This window comes from Pinus tabuliformis, chromosome 9, assembly GCF_031772625.1.
Source record: "Pinus tabuliformis cultivar Carrire ecotype Pingquan chromosome 9, CPIR1, whole genome shotgun sequence".
NCBI classification, from domain to species: domain Eukaryota; kingdom Viridiplantae; phylum Streptophyta; class Pinopsida; order Pinales; family Pinaceae; genus Pinus; species Pinus tabuliformis.
Genome location: NC_142307.1, coordinates 1,250,475,631 through 1,250,486,123, shown reverse-complemented (window position 1 = coordinate 1,250,486,123; position 10,493 = coordinate 1,250,475,631).

Below are 10,493 nucleotides of genomic sequence, written 5' to 3'. Positions count from 1 at the left end.
ACGAGGCCACAATTTCGACCAATTTCGGGAGCTAGGTTTCATGCCTCAGGGTCAGTCAAATTGTAGGACACTTAAACCTAGCCCACAACCCAACTTTGACCAAAACTTTGACTGGCTCGTTCTCCCTCATACGAGCTCAGATTGACGAACCGTTCACACCTCCGCGATCAGGACGAGGAGATCTATGCTCCGGTCCTGTGTCGAAGTCATTCTGAACACTTTGATTTTCGAGCGTTCATAGGCCCTCTTTGTCTTATGTGTCTGTGGAGCCACCTGGATCAATCCTCCCCACTGAGGAGATTTTGGTCCTCCAAAAGCATGAAAAATAATTTGCAACTTCTCTATACCTTTTCTGCATCACAAGCATCCTAAAAGGTCTCGCTTCCCTCTCCTTCACCTTTGTCTTTCGGAGCCTTAAGTGATGAGTCAACACCTGCAACCTTGCAACCTGTAGTACATTGTTCTACAAATTACATGCTTGACTTTCATGACCAACTAATGATCCCCGCGTTCCACACTTGCCACGAGTTTATAACACATACTCGGTGGTCAAGTTTACATGAAGATGAACAGAATACCCCAGCTACGAAAACAAGGTCAACATATCATTGTTGCTTGAAGAAGTGATGGAAAACTCATCATCGCTGCAACACATGATTTACAAAGATCAGGCCAAACACTATTTGCTTTGACAAGTGATGGAAACATAACATCACTTTCACAGTTTGTCATGCAACACAAAATAAGACTATACATCATTGTTGCTAAACAAGTGATGGAAAACACGTCATCACTTTTACATTTTAAAATGCAACAAATGATTTACAAAAGCATGACCATGAAATGACAACATGTCTGAAACCATTTTTCACTTATCAATGTGAATGGGTTGCCTCCTTGTGGCGATTTTGCTTGTCAAACAATTGTTTCACTTGATTCATGCACTGACGCTTGTCTTTAAGGCGCTACTCTAGATGGAGCCTCCAACAAGTGGCTTTTTGATGGCCACTTCTGTTACAATGACTGCAATAGGTTTTCTTCCTCTAGATTTGCTTAACCTGTTTCTTTACATGCTGTTGAGAGGGTCTTCCATACCTCATCCTTTTGTGTGGTGTCATTCTTTTCCAACACTTAGAAAATGTATGGTTATGTAATCCACAAAAGGTACATGTTTTTCGATGCCATGTTTTATGTTCATCATTAAAAACATGCTTATGATCGAAATGAACATTCGAATATCGAAACTGGTTATACCTTTCCTTGCCGCCTTTGGTGTAAGTACGGTGATGAGAGCTAGCCTCAGCTCTTTCCTTGCCATGGAAACTTCCATGGGATGATGGTGATGGGTTCCCATCATTCTCTTTCCTCGACGATTTCGACGATGTCTCGGAAGCATACGACACCTTTGAGCATTCTCCTTTAGTGTATCTCAAGTCTGCAAATTGAGGTCTCTACACAACCTCCAATGGTTGAGTTATATCTTGGTTATTATCAACAAGTTCTCCTTCCTCCTCATGCCTCGTCCTTGAAATAAGCCTCATGTTTGTCCTGGTAATTGGGATCTCCAAATCTCCAACAGAAAACATACTATGTGAAGACGAAACTGAAAGGAAATCAACATCTTTTACCTCCTCTGTCGACTTGGAAAGAACTGATGATGGCTTCTCATAATCTGTTGTTGTTGGTTCGCTAGCTGTCATGGCGCATTCCCCAACTTCTTTTCTGACATTCCCAAGTCCTGCCTGTCGGGGTAATTCCTCCACTTTGATGGGGTTGACAATTCCTTGGCCATTAACGCCCAATCATTTTCCTTCATACCCCATTCTCTTCAATAGTTTGGAGCCAATTCCTATGATATGATTTTCGAAAACAACAAAATCATCATCAGGACACATACATGAATTTAGAGAACTAATTTTTACCTCACATGGGTCACGCTGCAGCTTTTTGAAGGCCTCATCCTTTTCTTGCAGCTGTTGTAGTAAACTCTATTTTTCCTCTTTCTCTTCATGTAGACGCATCTTCAATTCAACGTTCTCTGTTTGAAGATTATGTTTGTTTTGCTTCAGTTTTTCCATGGCCTCTTTTGTAGCTTGCAACTAAAGCTGCAATCATTCCTTTTCCTCTGTCTCTTTCTGTAGAGTTTCATACATGATTTCCACCCTTTTGGAAATGTTGAGCATGGTCTCGTACATTGCTTTTTCACCCTCTATCACTACATGTTCCATTGTTCACACTACAATTCACATACATGCAAAGACCGCTCTGATACCACTTGATCCAAGTTCGGGTGTGATGAAGGACCCTTCCAAGACCTTTTATTTTCGTGATGTGTTAAATTGCATTTTTAAAGGAACATAAGCGAATAAATGTGCATGCTGTAAAGAAGAGGAACATGACAATCATCAGCAACATAAACTCAAGACGTTGATAATGGAGTTCAACTAGGAGGGACTACGTCTTTGGGCCCCTGTGTCAAGATGGTGTAGGCCGCTGCATTAAGTGCTATCAATAGTAATGATGTACATAAGAGGTGATGTTGTTATCATAATAGGAAAATGCCCTCACGCAAGAATGGCGCCAAAAGATGTTCCACTACAGGAACTCACAATCAAAAGACTCCTATCAGTATGACACAAAACTCATGCACGATGAGCATCCCGCCAACATGACATAAAAGGGATCTCAAAGAAAACATGCATGAAAACAACTTGAGTATCCCATCAACATACAAAAAAGGGATCTCAAAACACAACATGACAAATCATGACAATAAGTACATCACATAGATGATTCCGCATCACATCAAGCAGGAATCATGAAAATGAGTAAGAAATAGGATCCCTCATCAAACATCAAGCAAGGACCTATGCAACATAATGCATAGCACAAGAAGTACATGAACACTGCATATACCTCACAACCAAGGGCCATTTGAAGAAGCAGATGTCAAGCTGCTGAAGCTTTTCATGCCATCGATCTCACGACATCAATCGCATGGAAATGGATTCTCGCACATGAATGCTGACACCTGCATTCCACTTAGAAAAGTGGTTGATCAATAGAATGAGAAAATGAGAAATTTGAATACACCATCAGATTTGTGGTGTTGAATAGTGCTGAATCGACTGTCCAAAATCTGAATTCTGAGAAATTGAGAATCTTGGGCTCAAGGAATCTTTTAGATTCGTCAAAGATTTTGCTCCATGGGTGGACTGGAAATCTTCAATTCAAAAGGTGAATCTACCTTCACCATTGCAATCCCTATGGAAAACTATGAAAAAGAACTGTAAACTTGACTATATTCTGACATGGAGAAAAATTACCTCCCCGGGAAAATTGCAAGGATCATGGTTCCACTCCCTATTTCTGCAGTCATGGTTCCACCCTCATACTGAAAATGGCCGAAAAATGTAGAACTCTGATGGAGATATGGATAGCTCCATTGTGTTCATGGCGTCGAGAAGTGCTAAAACCATATAAAATTTGTCCAAATCTGACAACGTGAAATTTCACCCCTCTTGCAAAATGCTGCCTCGAACTGCATGCAAAGATTCTGCCTCCTTTGTCTCGAAATTCATGCCCGCTCTTGGTTCCTCCATCTGTCCCCTAGGTGCACTGAAAATACTGGGTTTATATAATATTTCCTGGCAGATTAACCAAGTGTGTTAGTTGGTGCTGTAGTAAATTGAGGCATTAGTTGAGGAGGGGTCAGGTGGTCAAACCCTGCCCCTCCTATTTTTACCACATTATAGTTTTGTTTTTTAATCGAATTGAATTATTGATGGGGGGTCGGGTCCACATTGGGCGGCCCGCCCCCATAACCCCATATCCATTTGGAGGCACATTAAGTGGTTTGGTTACATATTAATGTGGAGTGTTTGGTTTTGGGGTCACTCGCTTGGGGGCCGGCTACATGGGCCAGGTGGGTTCAACCCCCACCGGTCTTGTATTATGTTTTGCATGGATTTTGGGGTGTGGGCCAGGTTCACCAGAGGTGGTCCATGCCCACCCCATAATAGTGTGCATAAATTTGGGTTGGGCGATGACGATTGGAGGCCCTCGCCCGTAAAAAATATATTTTTATGGTGTAAGGTTACGGGAGGGCTGGTGGGGGTGATGGCCCATCGACCCAAAAATTTTGATTTTTGTTATGTGGGAATTTTTTGGTGGTGGCAGGGGTGGTGGTCCGCCACCATAATATTTTTTTATTAATTTTTATTTAAAAATAAGGTATATTTGTTCAATTCTTTAGCACATAAGGGATATTGGGCAAATTAACGAGGCCACAATTTCGACCGATTTCGGGAGCTAGGTTTCATGCCTCGTGGTCAGTCAAGTTGTAGGACACTTAAACCTGGCCCACAACCCAACTTTGACCAAAAATTTTACTGGTTCATTCTCCCTCATACGAGCTCGGATTGACAAACGTTCACACCTCCATGATCAGGGCGACGAGATCTACACTCTGGCCCTGGGTCGAAGTCATTCTGAACACTTTGATTTTTGAGCGTTCATAAGCCCTCTTTGTCCTTTGTGTCTGTGGAGCCATCTGGATCAATCCTCCCCACTGAGGAGCTTTTGGTCTTCCAAAAGCATGAAAAATAATCTGCAACTTGTCTGTACCTTTTTTGCATCACAAGCGTCCTAAAAGTTCTTGCTTCCCTCTTCTTCACCTTTGTCCTTTGATGCCTTAAGCAATGAGCTGACACCTGCAACCTTGCAACATGTAGTACATTGTTCTGCAAATTACATGCTTGACTTTCATGACCAACTAATGATCCACGCATTCAAGTGATGGAAAACTCATCATCACTGCAACCCATGATTTACAAAGATTAGGCCAAACACTATTTGCTTTGACAAGTGATGGAAACATAACATCACTTTCACAGTTTGTCATGCAACACAAAATAAGACTATACATCATTGTTGCTGAACAAGTGATGGAAAACACGTCATCACTTTTACATTTTAAAATGAAACAAATGATTTACAAAAGCACGACCATGAAATGACAACATGTCTAGAAACCATTTTTCACTTATCAATGTGAATGGGTTGCCTCCTTGTGGCGATTTTGTTTGTCGAACAATTGTTTCACCTGGTTCATGCACTGATGCTTTGTCTTTAAGGTGCTGCTTTGGATGGAGCCTCCAACAAGTGGCTCTTTGATGGCCACTTCTATTGTAATGACTGCAATAGGTCTTCTTCCTCCAGATTTTCTTAACCTATTTCTTTACATGCTGTTGAGAGGGTCTTCCATACCTCATCCTTTTGTGTGGTGTCATTCTTTTCCAACACTTAGAAAATGTATGGTTATGTAATCCACAAAAGGTACATGTTTTTCGATGCCATGTTTTACGTTCATCATTAAAAACATGGTTATGATCGAAATGAACATTCGAATATCGAAACTGGTTATACCTTTCCTTGCCATCTCTGGTGTAAGTATGGTGATGAGAGCTGGCCTCAGCTCTTTCCTTGCCATGGAAACTTCCATGGGATGATGGGGATGGGTTCCCATGATTCTCTTTCCTCGATGATTTCGACGATGTCTCGGAAGCATACGACACCTTTGAGCATTCTCCTTTAGTGTATCTTGAGTTTGCAAATTGAGGTCTCTGCACAACCTCCAATGGTTGAGTTATGTCTTGGTTATTATCAACAAGTTCTCCTTCCTCCTCGTGCCTCGTCCTTGTAAGGAGCCTCATGTTTGTCCCGGTAATTGGGATCTCCAAATATCCAACAGAAAGGATACTATGTGAAGACGAAACTGAAAGGAAATCAACATCTTTTACCTCCTTTGTTGACTTGGAAAGAACTGATGATGGCTTCTCATCATTTGTTGTTGTTGGTTCGCTAGCTGTTATGGTGCATTCCCTAACTTATTTTCTAACATACCCAAGTCCTTCCTGTTGGGGTAATTCCTCCACTTTGATGGGATTGACAATGCCTTGGCCATTAACGCCCAAGCTTTTGTTGGGTGTGGATCCTGATTAACTTCTGTATTCAAAGGTTTTAGCTGGATGTATACCCCAGGAAGATTGTACACCCCTACACGCGAGGGGTTGCAGGGGCCAGCGGTCCCCCGGCGGGGGTTCAGGGGCAGTGCCCCCGAAGCTAAAAACAGATGTAAAATTACCTTGTAAAAGTATAGTAATTTCTAGTCAATCTGGGTCGTTCATTAGGCGGATGATCTGATGGTAGAAGTTATGTTTAATTTAGGGTTTTTTGCCCTAGAAGGCAACCCCTCACTATATATGAGGGAATTGTATTGCATCTATGTATATCTATATTCTGAGTGAGGAAGAGAGAGGAGATTGAGAGTGAAAAGGGAGTTACAATGGATTTGCTGTAGGTTGTATTTCTTTAGTTTGCTGGATAATATAAAAAGAAGGACTGGCTATTTCTCTATGGATGTAGCCCAAACTAGGTGAACCATGTATATCTGTGTCTCTCTTGTTTTATGCGTTTTCTGTGTTTATATTTCTGCAATATTTTATGGGTTCCATTGCTCTATAAAAAATAATTTTCTAACAACTGGTATCAGAGCCGAAGGTCTATTTGGCTGATAAACTCGCAGGAGAGAAGGGTTCCTAGTTTGAGTGGGAGCAATGGCGGAAGATGGTAGGTTGAGGGTCGAAATATTCAATGGCCAAAACTACCAGCTGTGAAAGATGCAAATGGAAGATAATCTGTATCAGAGAGATTTGTACCTACCATTGAGCGGAAAGACAAAGAAGCCGACGAGTATGACAAACACAAAATAGAATTTTCTCGACAGAAAGGCACCTAGAACAATACGTTTGTGCCTAGCGGTGTCGGTAACATTTAACATTTCAAAGGAAACGACAACAAAGGGTTTAATGTCGGCATTGGCCAAACTATATGAAAAACCCTCGGCCTCAAATAAGGTATTTCTTATGAAGCGTTTATTTAATATGAAGATGTCAGAAGGTGGATCTATTGCAGACCATTTAAATGATTTTAATACAGTTACCAGTTAGTTAAGTTTTGTAGGGGTAACTTTTGATGATGAAGTTAGGGCTCTTTTATTTCTGTGCTCATTGCCAGAAAGCTTGAATGGTTTAGTTATGGCCATTAGTAACTCTATCTCTGGATCTAGTACTTTAAAGTTTGATGATGTTGTCAGTGCAATCCTTAGTGAGGAAATGCGACGGAAAAGCTCCGGTGAGACATCAGGTAATGCTTTGACTGCAGATACTAGGGGAAGAAAAATGGAAAGAGGAAAGAGCCCAGGATATCGCAGTAAGTCAAGAAAAGGCAGATCCAAGTCCAGATTAGGGATAGTGTGCTGGAAATGTAGGAAAAAAGGACACCTAAAGAAAGACTGCAAGTCTTGGAAGGGAAAATAAGGAGACGTGCAACAAGAAACTAAGCATGAAGCGAATGTAATAGGTGATGTGTTGCAAGATGCTTTGATTATTTCATTAGAAAATATTATTGATGCCTGGGTGGTAGATTCAAGGGCCTCATTCCATGCCACACCTGATAGGAAATATTTTTATGATTATGTTCAAGGAGATTTTGGACAGGTTTGATTAGGTGATGATAAACCCTGTAAAATCATTGGAATGGGTACAGTTTTCATAAAACAACAAAATGGAAATTAGTGGCTATTGAAGGAGGTAAGGTATGTTTCAGATCTGAAGAAAAATTTGATTTCAACAGGGCAGTTGGGAGGTGAAGGTTGCGTAACTACTTTCACAGATAAAACCTGGAAGGTCACTAAAGGATCCCTCGTAATAGTGAAAGGAGGAAAGGTTGGTACATTGTATTTATGCAATGGTATTTCTAATTCTGTTAATTCTTTAACCTCTACAGGAGAATATATGGCATTGTGGCATCATAGGCTCAGGCACATGAGTGAGAAGGGGATGTAGATTCTTCACTCAAGAAATTTGTTGCCAGGTTTGAAGCATGTTGATTTAAAATTCTATGAGAATTGTGTTTATGGAAAACATAAGAGAGTCAGATTCCTTTTTGTTGGGAAAGAAAAGAAGAGCGAAAAATTAGAGCTTGTGCATACAGATGTATGGGCACATGCTCACGTATCATCTCTTGGTGGCTCTCATTATTATGTTACTTTTATTGATGATGTAACTAGAAAAACCTAGATTTATTGTATTCGAAATAAATCTGATGTATTTGATACTTTCAAGAAATGGAAATCTTTGGTTGAAAATGAGACAGGACAAAGGTTGAAGTGTCTCAGATCAAACAATGGAGGTGAATATTGCAACAAAGAGTTTGATAGGTACTATTCAGAGAATGGAATTCGTAGAGAGAAGACAGTTCTAGGAACACCACAAGAAAATGGTGTGTCAGAAAGGATGAACAGGACAATCATGGAGCGTGCAAGGTGCATGAGATTGCATGGATTACCTTTAAATTTTGGGCAGATGTTGTAGATACTGCTATTTATCTAATAAACATAGGGCCTTCAAGTTCCTTGGATGGTGGTATTCCAGAGGAGGCATGGACAGGTAAAAGGTAAACTACTCTTTTTTAAAGACTTTGGTTGTGAAGCCTTTGTCCATATTAATAAAGAAAATAGAACAAAGCTTGAGGCAAAATCAAAGAAATGTACCTTTATTGGATATGGTGTTAATGATTTTGGTTATCGCTTATATGATTATGAAAATCACAAAATCATCAGGAGCAGAGATGTAATATTTAATGAAAAGGTCTTGTATAAGAATCAGTTGCAGGAAAAGAAACAGGAAAAAGAAAACATAGAATACACAATGCTTGACGATATCACAGGAAAAGTGATGGTGCCTAAAAATCACAATGATCAACAGCCAAAACAACAACCACAACAGCAACAAGCACTTCAAACACCTGAAAGTGGTGTTAGAAGATCTACCAGGATAAGTAGACCCCTTGAACGATGCTCTCCTTCATTATATTATGTATTGTTGACTGATTCTAGTGAACTAGAATGTTATGAAGAAGTAGTGCAGGTAGAAATTAGGAAGAAGTGGGAGCAAGCCATGAAAGAAGAGATGGACTCCTTAGCACATAACAAGATTTGGGACTTAGTCAGGTTGCCTGTAGGTAAAACAACATTATAGAATAAATGGGTTTACAAGTTGAAGGAAGAAGATGGAGGTAGACAAATGTACAAAGCTAGACTTGTGGTGAAGGGGTTTGCACAGAAGAAAGGTATTGATTTTGATGAAATATTTTCTCCTGTTGTTAAAATGACTTCAATCAGAACTATTTTAAGTCTAGTAGCAGTTGAATATTTTCATCTTGAGTAGTTAGATGTAAAGACAACATTTATCATGGGGATTTGGAGGAAGAGATATATATGCAGTAGCCACAAGGATATGAGGTAAAAGGGAAGGAGAAACTACTGTGCAGGTTGAAGAAGAGCTTGTATGGCTTAAAAAAGGCTCCAAGGCAGTGGTATCTAAAATTTGACAAGTTTATGTCTGAACAAGGTTATACTAGATGTCACTCTGATCATTGTGTTTATCTGAAAAAGCAAAATGATGGCAGCTATATTATATTGTTATTGTATGTAGATGACATGCTTGTTGCAGGGTCTAACATGCAGGAAATAAATGTGCTCAGAAGAAAATTGGCAAACTCATTTTCAATGAAGGATTTGGGTGCTACAAAACAAATCCTTGGTATGAGAATAACTAGAGACAGAAAAAATCGCAAATTAACATAGTCTCAGAATGAGTACATACAAAAGGTGTTGAAAAGATTTAATATGCACAATGAAAAACCAGTTAGTACACCTTTTTCTAGCCATTTCAAACTTAGTAAGGAGATGTGCCCAAAGACCCAAGAAGACATGGATTATATGTCTAAAGTTCCATATACATCAGCAGTTGGAAGCTTAATGTATGCAATGGTCTACTGCTACGAGGTAAAATGCATGGGATGAAAACTACCCTCAAAGGTCTTCCCGGGACCTTCGAAAGACCGTAAGATTATCTGAAAAAGCTACCAAGTTACACACATGTTCATCTATCAAACATAAATTGACAGGGTATGGAAAGAGGATTACCTTTATCTCCTAGATTTGCTTGGGGTCTCTATGCAGCAAGAAGAACTCCTTCAAGGCCGGCTCCAAGACAATTCCTGTAGAAAGGACAAGGAAAACCAATCATAACATACACTTCTGAAAACTAATGTAAGAATGCACAACAAACATGTGTTAGTGTATAACTTAACTACTCATCTCGACAAGCATCAGAATGAACAAATAAATGAACAACATTACCGACACTATGGAGTAGGGAACACAACTGCAGTTCTATATTCAGAATGAAAGAGTGATTACAACCATCCGTTGTATCAGCCTTCCTTACCCCTTCTTCCTCTCTCTCTCTCCCTCTTTCAGCTAGCTTCTTCAAGAATATGATAGTTCACAATAGCTCTATGGGATATCCTTCCAAATGCTCTGACCCTTTTGCAATGGCCCTCTCAATGCTTATATAGCAATCGAT